This window comes from Peromyscus maniculatus, chromosome 9 (genome assembly GCF_049852395.1).
Source record: "Peromyscus maniculatus bairdii isolate BWxNUB_F1_BW_parent chromosome 9, HU_Pman_BW_mat_3.1, whole genome shotgun sequence".
NCBI classification, from domain to species: domain Eukaryota; kingdom Metazoa; phylum Chordata; class Mammalia; order Rodentia; family Cricetidae; genus Peromyscus; species Peromyscus maniculatus.
This window is the reverse complement of record NC_134860.1, coordinates 27,936,784-27,950,226: the sequence shown is the minus strand read 5'-3', so window position 1 is coordinate 27,950,226 and position 13,443 is coordinate 27,936,784. Positions and strand designations below refer to the sequence as shown.

At 43.0% G+C, this 13,443-nt stretch overlaps 1 protein-coding gene across 4 annotated transcripts in view; it reads right to left on the bottom strand.

Annotated features, from left to right (window-relative positions):
• Positions 1–8,301, bottom strand: part of Fhit (fragile histidine triad diadenosine triphosphatase) — a 1,536,882-nt gene extending 1,528,581 nt beyond the window's left edge. For 2 of the 4 annotated variants that reach the window (XM_076544511.1, XM_076544513.1), the window contains exon 1: positions 8,129–8,287. The gene's annotated coding sequence lies outside the window, so the exon portion shown is untranslated. Of the gene's footprint in view, positions 1–8,128 lie in introns of all 4 variants that reach the window. The other 2 variants (XM_076544519.1, XM_076544514.1) reach the window with 2 other exon arrangements.
• Positions 8,302–13,443: the final 5,142 nt, after the last annotated feature.

Below are 13,443 nucleotides of genomic sequence, written 5' to 3'. Positions count from 1 at the left end.
CCTTAGGGAGAGGTTATGCTTTTGTTCCCACAGAAAATGAGAGGCTGTGGATTCATTCTGTGTTAAGAAAAATTAGGTTTGATCGAGGAAGACCCCTGAAAAATCTCCAATGGGAGCGAATGGCCCAGATGATCCAACATCTCAGAGTGCCTCTGCTGTGGGATAAACCTTCTGTATGCTGTGAACATGTATTACTCTCATTGGTTAATAATAAAGCTGATTGGCCAATAGCAAGACAGGATAAAGTTAGGCAGGACAATCAAACTGAGGACTTGGAAGAAGAAGGGCAGAGCGAGAGAGACGCCAGTGAGCTGCCCAAGAAGTAAGATGCTAGAGGACTGGTAAAGCTGCAGCATGGCAGTACATAGATTAATAGAAACGGGTTAATTTAAATGTAAGAACCAATTAGTAATAAGTCTGAACTATCAGCTAAGCATTCTGTAATTAACATAAGCTTTTGTGTGTCTTTGGGGACTGGGCGGTCAGAACAGAAGGCTCTGCCTCCATTTACATTTATTGCTTTTTATTTCTAGTTATGAAGAATGAAAACAAACTAAATACCAGGAAGAGAGCCCCAACCTGAAAATCTCCATAAAGAGAATCATGACTTGGGTAAGCAAGGCTAGAGACACACAGTGGGGCAGAGAGGTAAGCATCTCTGAGGGTGAAATAAGGACACACCCCGGGCACAGCCTGTAGTGGCTCATGTAGTTCACTACAGAGCTCACTGGAGAGCTCTGGGTGAGGCGTCTCACGCCTTCCACTCCCAAGCCTTCAAATGCTACTTTCTAGATATCTCACTCCATAACTATACCACTGGAATCACTTGAGAAACTTCAAAAAGAAAATGCCAACACCTGTCCCCTTTGCTAATCTGACTGGATCTGTGCATGAGAATGACCAGTCCCAGTGGAGATGGGGCAATCTAAGGGTAACCAGCCCTGAAAACCTCTTATCAGAAAGCAATCCAAACAGATTAATATTATAGAAAGGAGGAAGAAATTTCCATTTCAATGCCTCAAATTCCCTTCTTAATAATGGAGCTTTGACTTGAACATGTTACGTTAAGGATCCTGGGTTTTCCCATTGAATTTGGAGAGTCTGAAATATCTCTCTGCTCATGGTGGGACACACAGACTGCTACTCTAAAATACTTTAAACTGAAGGAAGGAGAGAAAAACATCAGAAACCAAGTTTTATTGTCCTTTTCCTCCTTCTCCCCTGAAGCAGGTTGTAAAATCTAGGAAGGATTTTCAACCTTCTCATGAAACAGGTCATAAAACCTTCATGAGAAATAGCCTCCCTGTACCTGGAGGAAGGACACATTCTTATCTCTGAAGACAAGGGGTCATGGTAAAGAATCTGACCTAACAGGCCCTCTGTTTCCTTCAGGGTATTAACATTACATCTCACTGTGTTTTAGCTGATCCTGCTAACCATGATTCAATCTACTTCATCAGTCTTATCAAACAAATACACAGGTTTTCCATCTTCAACTCACCATTCCTTCATAAAGATCCCATGTAATGTAAAACCTACAATACATAAATTTGCATACTTTTCCAAAGTTGTTCACCTGTCTTTTGTTCATGGGGGTGGGGAGGAAGGGGAGTCCCTTGGCCATGAGCCTAGGACGAATGAAGAAAAGATATTTCAATTCCCCTGTACCAATAGTGTTTAAATATATACAAATGGCTGGAGAACTTGTAGCTAAAACAATAGAATTAAAAATAATGTATTCCATTCAATATTTAAAATATTATGAACAAGAAAGCTTGAAACAGAATGCACGAAGTTGTGATTTTATTGATTTATTTTTCATTAGTTGACTTTTTGTTCGTGTCTTACTTGGTAATCCAGGTTGGTTTACAACTCATTTATGGCCCAGACTGGCCTTGAACTCATGACCCTCCTACCTCTACCTGCTGAGGACTGAGACTATGGGTGCATGCCACTAAGCATGGCTTGCGATTTTTATATTACTATGAATAATAATAACAAAATGAAGAGCTACATATACTGAAGACAGCCACTGGGTTAAACATTTTCTATGGGTTATGTGGAAGTTGAGGCTGAGAGAAACTGGAATAATTTAGCCTGAGTCACACAGAAGGTTGGACCAACATTAAAAATCAAAACCCTTTGTTCTTTTGGTCTGTGGTGGGGTAAATGAGAATGACCTCCATAAGGACCTACGTTTGAATACTTGATTGACAGTTAGTGAAACTGGGAAGTGCTATGGAATAATCCTTCTGTACGCTGTGAATATGTATTACTCTCATTGGTTAATAATAATAATAAAAACTGATTGGCCTATAGCAAGGCAGAATAAAGCTAGGCAGGAGAGCCAAACTGAAAATGTTGGTGGGAAGAAGAGCGGAGTCAGAGAACTGACAGCCATCCATCCAAGGAAGCACCATGTGCTAGAGGACAGGTAAAGCCACAAGACACATGGCAAAATATAGATTAATAAAAATGGGTTCATTTCAATGTAAGAGCTAATTAGTAATAAGGTATAAGCCGAGCATTTACAAATAATATTAAGTCTCTGTGTGGTAATTTGGAAGCAGCTACCAGGAAAGGGAGTGGGTGGTCAGGACAGGACAGGGAAGGATTAGGAGGTGTGGCTTGTTGGAGGAGATGTGTCCCTGGGAGTGGGCTTCGAGGTTTCAAAAGACTCATTTACACTAATCCCAGTGTTCTCTCTCTGCCTCTTGATTGCATATCAAGATGTGAGCTCTTAGCTGTTCCTACTGCCATGCCTTTGCTGTGCTGTTAAGGACTCTAACACTATAAACTGTAAGCTCAATTGGATGCTTTCTTTTGTAAGTTGCCTTGGTCATAGTGTTTTGTCACAGCAATAGAACAGTAACTGAGACAGGGTCCATCCTCTCACCTACGCTCATCTCAGCTCTCACAAAGAACCTAAGAACTGCCTAAATACTTTCTGTTCATAGTACAGTCCATGAAGCAGCAGAAAGGGCCTATTGGAAAGACTGGTGTTCTGGTCTATCCATATCTACCGAATCAGAAGGACACAGGCGCACACCAATGTCCAAAAACACAGATCTATGTACACTAGCCCTTCAAGGCTCAGGGAACATCTCAACAGGGGGAGTATTGGAAGAATGAGTGCTACAGGAAGATGCCATCCAGATAAGACACAGCTGCCATACCAACAAACTCATGCAATTACCTGCATAGGATCTACACAAGATCACAAGATTGAGCCCATCAGCATTTCAGTATGAACACATGAGGGGCTCATGAGACCTCACCTCTCCCTGAACAACTTTTGGAAATTAATGTTTGCTGTGGGATGGGGTGTCATTCTCCTCAGTGGTAAAGCCACAGATAAGCTGCCTATGCTCTAATAAATATCCCTCAGTCACACTCATGCTAATAGCCATAAACTCAGTGAGGGCCCCTCCCTCCCCCACCTCTCTCTCTCTCTCTCTCTCTCTCTCTCTCTCTCTCTCTCTCTCTCTCTCTCTCTCTCTCTCTCTCTCTCACACACACACACACACACACACACACACCATTTAAGTAAGAGACAGACTTGTTGGGATAAAGGGGGTTTCAGAGGACATTGTAATGGGGGTGGAAATGACCAAAAACTCGTTTTATATGTGTATGAAATTGTCAGGAGGAGGAGGCAGCAAGCACAGTTATGGATATTTTTCCACATTAACTACTGTCTTTTACTGATTTATTATACACATAATATACACTTTTAAAAGTACGCAAACATTTTATTTCCCCACTTGAGACTGCTAAGTGGTTTCCCAAATTCCCTTAGAATAAAGTTCAAGACTCTCGCAGATGCCGGACTGTGTATAACATCATTTTCCTTGTATTCTTTCTCTTGCAGTGCTAAGCAATGCGGGGAGGAAAGGGTTTATCTTACGGTTTACAGTCCTTCAGGGCACGAACTGAGGTAGAGGCATTACGGGGATTGTGATTACTGACCTGCTTCTTATGGCTTGTTCAGCTTTCTTCCTTATACAACATGTCCAGGGCTGGCACTACCCACCGAGGGCTGGGCCTCCCCACACCAATCATGAATCAAGAAAATGCCCCAGCGAGGGCCACAGGCCAATCTAATGGAGGCCAGTCCTCAGCTAAGGTGTCCTTCGTCAGCTGACACTGGTGGTGTCAAGGAGACAGGACTAAGCAGCGCGGCCACCTGTGCTGATCTGTGCAGCCTCCCCTGCCACCGTCTTCAGTCAGTGCCTGTCGTGCCTGGGCACCCAGACCTCCATCTACTCACCAAGTCCCAGCACTTCCTTTCTTCCTTCTCTCTAGAATACACCACCACTCACCACCATGACCACCTCCCTACCAGTCACATCCATTGCTCTCTACAGCTGACAGCCAGTGGAGGGTCTAGAGGAGCCACAGCAAGCTGTGTGCATCCGTTCAATGTTTAGGATCCTAAAGACCTCTATCTTTCCTTTGTCTACTTAACCCTACCTTCTTCCTTTGACTGTGACCCTCCTTTCTGGCTCTCCTTCTCTATCCATCACTGAGTAGCAGAAAGTGATGTCTTTTTCAATACTATCAACTTTAGAAGTCACCCACTAGCTATTGCTCCTGAATTACCCACCAGCTGGAGGACAATTGCCGCCGCTGAACCCTGAGGGTCCTGGCACAAGTTCTCCTCCTTCTACAGGCAGGCAAAAGGCCTCATGACACAACCAGCTGCTTCCCAACCTAAGTTTAATATCTGCCTGGAGTCATGGGCCGGGCTGCTCAGCAGGCAAGGCCCACATAAAACCTTTACCATCTCCATGCCCATAAGATTGCCACTGGGCTACCAAGATGAGTTTTCAGGAGTGATAAAACTTTGTACCTTAAGGATGATGGCCCACCCTTCTTACTCTAAGAGGACAAATCAAAACTTATTTTGTTTTCACATATCAAGTTTACACAAACAATGACAAAATAAGATGTAGTATTTATCTATTTGCTGTAGGCTACTAGGAGCCTGAGAGCATGCCCAAATTAGGAACTCTCTTTCTTCTTTATTTTCACTCCATGAGGTAAAAATGCAGAGAGGACACAAGTCTCACAGAAGCCTCAGAGAAGGAGCTGGGATTTAAATGCCAGGATGCCATATGGCTGAGATGTATTGCTTTTATCTGGATCGCTGTTTCATCTGAGAAGTCAAAGACATGGACATATCCATATATAGCCCTTTGGAAAATGACCTCAGAGGCTGAGATTTCTCTCTGCCATGTTCATGTTGAAAGTAACATAACCTACATCTTATATTTCAAAGCTGCATTTCTACATTAAAAGAGAAAAGTGAGATTGAAAGAAATGCTGTGGAAGCAGAGCTTGGGGGTGCTTATGAATGCAAATCAACAACTATGTTCTCTGTCTTCTAGTTGTCAGCCATGTGGGATGGTGCATTACCAGCCTACCACTTGAGAGACTGTTAGAGGTCACACAGGTTGATGGGAAGGATTTCTTGCATAGTGACTTGCTCTGAGTGTTTAGTCAATAATTTACAAAGCTGCTATGTCATTATCTAATTACCAGAAATCATCTCTCACACAGAAAAGGTGAGAGGTGCTTGCTTACATATCTGTGAATACATAACTGAAGGGCCCATGTGTCTTCTCAAACCAAAGATGTTTGTAACACACACATCTTGTGTACATTTCCTACACTTATATCAAAGTGTTTGATTGTAAAAACAGCATCAAAAGCTCATTCTCTCATCTCTGGAGGAACAAAAGAGTATTGGGAACCAAAACAAAACTAACAGAAATGGAACATATTGAAACCGCATGTACATACAAATTAAGATGAGAATGCAGAAGCATTCCTAAAGCATGCCACCAGATATTTACAGGAATGGCATGGAGTAAGAACACCAAGAGGAGAGAAGCAGGCTCCTGATGGTTCAGCCCTGTGAAGGCTGGGGAAACCCTCTTCCCTTTGGCCCAAGGCATGAGAGGAAGACTGCTTGCCCACTTATCTACAAAATAAAAATGATAGAAATGATTCCTAAGTCCTTCCAGCTCTAGCACACGGGACACTTTTCATTTAAATGTCTCTTGTACCTGAAGAGATAAGCATATAAAGGTTCTCAGAAAGCATTTGTTGAATCAATGAACTAGAACAACTGCAGCAATGTGAAAGAATTTGACTTTAGCACAACTGGCCCTAGTCTATGGCCTATAAAGAACAAATCTTGGGAATGGGGATGGGGAGATAACATCATCCAAATAGCTACACACCCACTGTGCCTTCCAGCTTATTGTAAGATTCTGGGGATAGTTCCATCTCTGACTTAAACCAACAATGTGATCCCAGGCAAACTGCTCTACCTCACAGGGACCAGTTTCCTCATTGCTGAAATAAAGGTGTGCTCAAGCTATATATAACTAACATTTTTGAAATCGCTTTGCTGCCAGCAATTGTTCTGAACTCTATGCGTTGGACTTTAAAAATATCAAAAGGTTTTGCAACACTAGCATTTAGTGTCTAATTACGGAAGAACCATTGTGCACTGTAAAGGTTTTGTATTCTCTAGTCCAATAGGCCAGAGTCTCAGAATGCATTCTGTGAGGTAGGGCCTTTGCTAGGAAGAAACTATCAAACAGAAGGCACTACAATCCCAGTACTTCTATTATCCAGCTGGCTTAATTTGAACATGTTGCTTAACTTTCCTACCTTTTGACCCCTAATCAGTTCGATGGATATAGATTGTTATCTCTACCACATCACTTTAAAGGAGATTAAATTATAGCTGAATCTAATATGCAATAAAATATATAGCACAATACTAATACAGCTGTGAAACAATGACAGCCATCTCAGCCATCTCCTCAAGCTTTTTATTATGGGAGGTACAGAATTATTTGAAGACTATGTAAACATGATTTTGGCAAAAACCTCATATCTAATACTTTGAATAGCATATGCAATCAGAAAAAGGAAAAAAAAAGAGGTGGAGGGAATCTTCAATGAATATTGCTCTTTAGCCCCATCTTAATTAAGCAGATGAACAAAGAAGGCAGCCAAGAAGTGAGGGCGTGTGGGAGTCGTAGTTCTAAGGGACAAGACTACCTCCTGGGGGTACTGGAAGTGAGACTTCAACTCCCAGAAGACATCTCGCCAGGCCAAATGGCACAGTGGGAGCTGAAGTTGGTAGTTCAGTAGGGTGCAACGAGCGGGACTACAAGTCCCAGAAGCCTCCGCAACCCAGGTCTTGACTTAAAATGGAGCCAGAGAAAAGAGCTGTCAGCTTAAGCACAGGTCCGAGTGGGACTGCTCCTGGAAGTCCAGGGCTATTCCTAGTTAGCGTTTGCCCAAAGAAACCAGGGGGTATTTTCAGCACATTCCTGAGAGACCAAAAATAAGCCGTTTTCACATGACAAACTTTCGGAAGCCTGGCCTCAATGTCGATTACGGCTTTAGGCAGCTTCTCTGGGCCACTAGGGCAGGGAGCCGATTTTTATCCATTTGAGGATCGCTGAGCTGGTAGTCCAGGGTCACGCGGCAGAGGCAAAGGGCTCCAGTTCCAGCAACCTGCCTCCTTCCTTCTACAAATGTTTACAGCTTCCAGATCCCCGCGTGTGGAGCTAAAATTAAAAAGCACGAAGGCTTAAGGTCCAACTAGTGACGAGTTCTCCCACCACAGTGAATTGATGTGAGTTTGTTTTGCTTTTCTTTATGTTTTAAACTTATCCAATGCAAATTCTTGCCCGAAACGTTGTCCTCTGTGTGCCTTGTTCTGCTGCTGCCCTGGCACCTGTTCAGACCTTTGGGGACTCCTGAGCTAGGTATCTGTTTAACACAGACCAGTTTGGGCCAGGGTTCCTGCCACTTGTCCATGGAACTGACAAACTATCCAAAAGTAGTCACAGCCAACTACACCTCCAGGACCCGCTGGCGCGACCCCGTGCCTCAGTTTACCCCCAGGGGCTGGTTGAGGCTTCGACAGGTGCTCAAGACCTGGGGCGCCTGAGTCCCATCCCCGAGAAGTCTCAGCAAGTGGGCGGGCGAGTCCTCCTGACAGACGGTCCCCCTAAGAGGAGCAGTGCTGGCCTGTCCCCGCCCCGCCGGCCGCAGGGGTACTGACCAGACACGCGTGGAGCCCAGCCCGCGCCCCTACCTTCCAAGATCGTGGCGGCTGGAATGGAAAGCAGAGGGCGGGAGCGCGGGGTAGGAGCGCCGCCTGAGCGTGTGCCCACTGGGGTGGACCTGGGAGCTGAGGACAGTCCGCTGCTGGGCCAAACGGGACGGACTACAATCCCCACACCACCCCGCGGCAGGGGCGGGATCCAATATGGCTTCTCACCTGGAGACAGGCGCGGGGACCAATAGAGGAAGAGCACGAGCTTACGCTCTGCCAATCGGAAGCCAAAGGGCAGAGCAGCAGAGTGTCTGAGGTGACACTCCCCTTCGAAAGGGAATTTTGTCATAAAGCACACAATCTTTGGCTTTTCCCAAATGAAAAAAAGAAACACGATTATCTTCTCTTAAAATGAAAGCCTGCTCTGTACGTTTGCTTCCCTTCCTCCAAAAGGAGCTAACTGTTCCGCTCTTCCTTTACCCACCGATGGCTCTTTCCTGTTTCCTTAAGACTTTCATATTTCTCCCAGAACACGTTCCCAACGTCTCTACTTGATCCAGAATATGGCTGCCCTTGACCTTCCTTGACATCCTGACAAAATCACACCACAACCTTCCCATGCCTTTTCCCTGGCTTTATTCTCTGCCCTTGCAGTGTTTCAGCCAGAAAACACTGCAAGTTACTTATTGGTGTTCTTTATTGTCTTACTGTTCCACCAGGATACTTGCAGAAGTAGATTTTTATTTGGCTGCAGTATTTCTTACACCTAGGGGAGTCAAACAATGAGTCAAACCTAGTAAATAAGTTCTGAATAATTGAGTGATATCTAGAGATGACCTTCTGTTCTCCCTATCTCTCACTCATATCAATTAAACTCATCTCTGATCACCATAGGTTTTTTTTTTTATGCTTGCTCTTTTTCATTTTAATTCAGTCATTTTCTCAATGTATTCTATACCAGATGCCTTGTGAATACTGGAGAAATTGTTGACTTAGCCAATTCTGAACCTAAACATGTTCTGGCTCTAGTAATGTATGAGAGGAAAAAATTAATTTTCCAATAAATGCAGTTGCAACTTTCGGAGTGACTAAATGATTGTCACATGATCGTGCAGCTCCTAAGCAGGGACTGTAATCTTGCCACTCATTGCTCTTTCTTCTTAGAGATGCCCCCTTCCTTTTCCGTCAATTCTCTCCCAAATCTGAGTACAAGGAAAGAAAGACATTTGCTAGTCTTCCTTAATGTTTTGAGAGTGACACAAGGAGCACTAATGCTTGGACGAGCCTTAAAACATGCCCCTGATTGACATCTGTGGCACAGCACCCTTCCCCAGGCCCTCCTTTCATTACTTGCAGGAGGTTTCACTGAGTCTCAGATCGCTCATCCTTTTGGAAGTTTGAACCCCATGCAGAGTAGCAAGATGTCCTACAAAGCATCCTGGTAAGAAATACTGATGTCCTTGGAAGCTTGACTCTCAGAGACTGTCACACTGGATTGTGGTCAAATATGACTATTAATACTGAGGCCCAGGTAAATTATGAATTAAGGTGAAACTGAGAAGAATTGCAGTTAAAATAGCCAGAATGCCAGCCAGTATGTCTACAGACTAATCTTGTGCATAGGGATTGAAACCCCTCCGGGCTTCCTAGCATATGCTTCTGTCAGCTCAGGGTTATTTCCTATAATACAACAATCCTTTCTGGCTTTTATGAGCAGAATTAGTTGGCTTGCCAGTTCCAGCTTTTCTCGAGCTGATCAGCATGAAAGATTTTACCACATGTGTCTCTTGCGTAGAAGAGTGCCAAACTAAAAGTGGAATAAAGTCCCTGGGCCACAGGAAGCTGGGAATCTCAACATTTAAACCCCTCCCAAGGCAGGATCAGCCTACAGTCATTATATTTTCTACTTGAAGATGAATATGGATATATTTAAGATGTAACGTTGTGTCTAATGGTGGGTATAGCATTGGTAAACAGCTTATTAACATAGCTATATGAATATAAGCATTCAGCTGTGGATGTTTCTGGGTTAAAGGTGAGCTGTGACTTTTAGCAATACATACATTTGTAAAGAACACTAAGGCATGGTCTTGGAGCTTGGAGCTTGTCTTGAATCTAAAACTCCTAAGTACCAAGACAATCAACTGGAAGGCTACAATCTAATCTACAAACTGATTGAATAATCACTGCAGTTTGGGTTTTTCCAGAAGCATGTCCTGAGATAAATATTCAACAGAGAGTTGTTTATCACACAGTAATTACAGGAAATACCAGGAAGAAAATAGGAAAGTGAAATAGGGAAGGGAAGACATGCCCCCCAACCCTGCCACCAATGTGGCCCGTCCATCATGTCACTTGCACCTTAATCCTCCTGGGGATCTTTAGAAAGCAATGCTGAATTGATGTGTCCCACCAGGGAAGCAGAAGATCTGGGTTGTTGAAACACTAATTCACATCAGTCTGTAGGGGATTCTTTGGGGGGTGTTTATATTCTAAGTTGCCAGGCATGCATATGAGCAGACAGAGTAGCCTCTGTGGACACAGAAAGTTAGAAATGCCATTGGAAATAAGAGGACAGGTCACTAAAAGATGTGCTATAGCTGTGTCAGAAACTAGTAGAATAAGAATAGTTCCAAAATGAAGTAGATATGTACAAAGTAGTGTGTGTGTGTGTGTGTGTGTGTGTGTGTGTGTGTGTGTCAGTGTGCACACATGCATGTATATTCCAAGCTGCTTACCACTTTACCCTTGTATCTTTATAGGTGTACAATTAAGATAGACGTTCCTTTCTAAAACTCTTCATTAAGGCATATAAACCAAACAGTAACTCTGGGAAATTGGTACTCTTGGGGACTTTAAGAGGAGTCATGGTGAGTAGGGTGCATAGGGAAAAGATCAGAAGCTGGGGAAAGGAGACTTAGAGAAATACTGCTGAAGACATGTTCATTTCTTATCTCATGATCTTAAAGAAACTCAAGAGCTTCATGCGGGGTGAGTAAAGATCCAGGTAATCTGTAGGCCTAGAAGATATTTTGTGTGTGAGAGAGAGTTCTGTAGATTGTGCTGCCATAACATTTCTTCAGAGCAAACAGCTTTGCTTAAGATTGTAGTCACTATTTGTCATTCTGCTTTTCCCTCGTCTCCTGCAAATACAATGCAAGCTCTGAGAAGCAAGCACTTTCTGATGAACTTCCTCCTTGATGGGAGTCAAGGAAGGAGTATGCTGCCATACACATGCTTCAGCCACAGGATGCACATGATGTAAGAACTAGAAGGGCCCTGTAGTGTTCAAGGAAGTCATGAAGCAAAGGCGCACAGACAACCTTCCATTATAACAAATACAGGATCATCCTCGCCTGTAGGGAGCCTGGAGAACACATAATGGAGTCCCAAGAGCATCCTCCTCAAGCTCATAGGACCTACAAAGAAATCTTTACTGTGGAAACACTCTCAAAACTAGGCAGTCATTAGCAGTCAAGGAGGTCAACCCTCTGCATAATTAGGTTCAGCCATATGTTACAGGTCATAAACTAGACATTCACACAAGCATCCTGAGGGGATTTATTTGAAAAAAAAAAAAAGACATCCAAAAAGAACATATATTAAAACAAGGAAAGCAATGTTTTGTTTTTATTGTACAAAGTATAGCGAGACTGGAATTCAGCTGTCCAGAAATGCTCCAGTCTCCTTCACAAACCCCAACTTGTTTCCTGGAGATTTTCTGCTTGTCAGGAAAAATCCAGTTGCTAGTAAGAGCAAGAGCCGCCTTATGACATACTGAATATTGTCCAAATTTTCCACCCTCTATTTTTCTATCATTTCATCATATTTGTTCTCTTGTTTTCCCATGTTAAATGGATTCCTTGGGTAGATCTACTCATTAGATACTGAAGAGATCAGGATATTCCCTATAGTTAGAAAACATATGCACGCTGTCTCGCTGTAACGATGCCTCATAAATAATCACACTTCATCCTTCTTAGTGCCATCTTTTGCAGTCATCTCCCAGTTACCTAGAACATAAGGTACATAAAACTAAGCTCAGTGTCCATGCTGTGATCTCAGTAGGGTGGCTCAGAGATAAGCTGTGATTTCTCATCACTTTCATCCAAGAAATGATGCATCCAAACACATGACCCCAGGTTCCCTGTAGTGTTAAAGACACCTCATCATTCAGGAAGATAAAACTCCATTAAAAACATTTCCTAAAAATTAAAAAGCTGTATTTCTTTAGCTGTTCTAGTGTGCTGTCTGTTGCTATGATAAACACCATAAACAAATGAGTTTATTTCAGCCTCCAGGTTACAGGTTCTCCCCATCATGGAGAAAAACCAAAGCAGGAGCCTGGAAGCAGGAACTAGAGCAGCAATGACTTACTGGATTGCCTCCTTTGGCTTGCTTACCTCCCTCTCTTGTGTGGCCCCGTCCTGCCTGCCCAGGAGTGGCACTGCCCACAGTGAGCTGGGCCTGCCCATACTAATCAATAGTCAAGAAAATGGCCCACAGATATACCACAGACTAATCCATTGGTCATGGAGATGGGGTAATCAGAGAAGGTCTCTCAAAAAAGGTGTCATTGAATAAAGGCCTGTTTGTAGAGGTATGATTTTGAAGAAATGAGGAGACAAACTGTGAGGAAATCTGTGGAAGAAAGTTCCAGACAGAGGGAGCAGCAAAGTCAAAGACTTTAAGATACAAACAAGCTTGTCATGATAGTTAAATGTTAGTCTTGTTAGTGAAAAGTCATGTTAATAAAAAGTAAAATCATAGGAGATGAAGTCAAAGTCTTAAGGAAAAAGGCTAAATTAGTCCATAAATGTAATTGCCAGACAGTGCATGTATAATATCCACTTGTGTAAACCTAAAAAGATTAGGTTTTACACAAACATACACACACAATCACTAGTGTCTGTAAGTACACACATAAAGCTTTTGGAGCAGGTATATTTTGGAAACTGATAAATTTTATAGTTGGAAGGAAAGCATAGGCCTCTACTGTCTGGTCTACCCTGCTCGGGTTGTCCTGGGACAGCATCCTGTCAGCAGACACCACTATGTGACAACTCACAGACAAAACAAACATACGCTAAGAACCTAAGTCAGGTTAATCTTTTGGTTTCCAGAGTTTTCGTTGTTTTGTTTTGTTTTTTCAGAATTGTAGATCTGTGGTTGCACTCACAAGGAAACTCCTGGGATAATCCCAAGTGATTCTGAAGAACTCCTGGAAGTCTTCCAAGTGGGAAGATTGAAACAGTACCGACATCAGGAGACTGTCTTTTGACTATACACCATTCTAAACTTCTGAACATTTTTTTAAACCATGTAGTACTTTTTCTATTAAAATTACACAAATT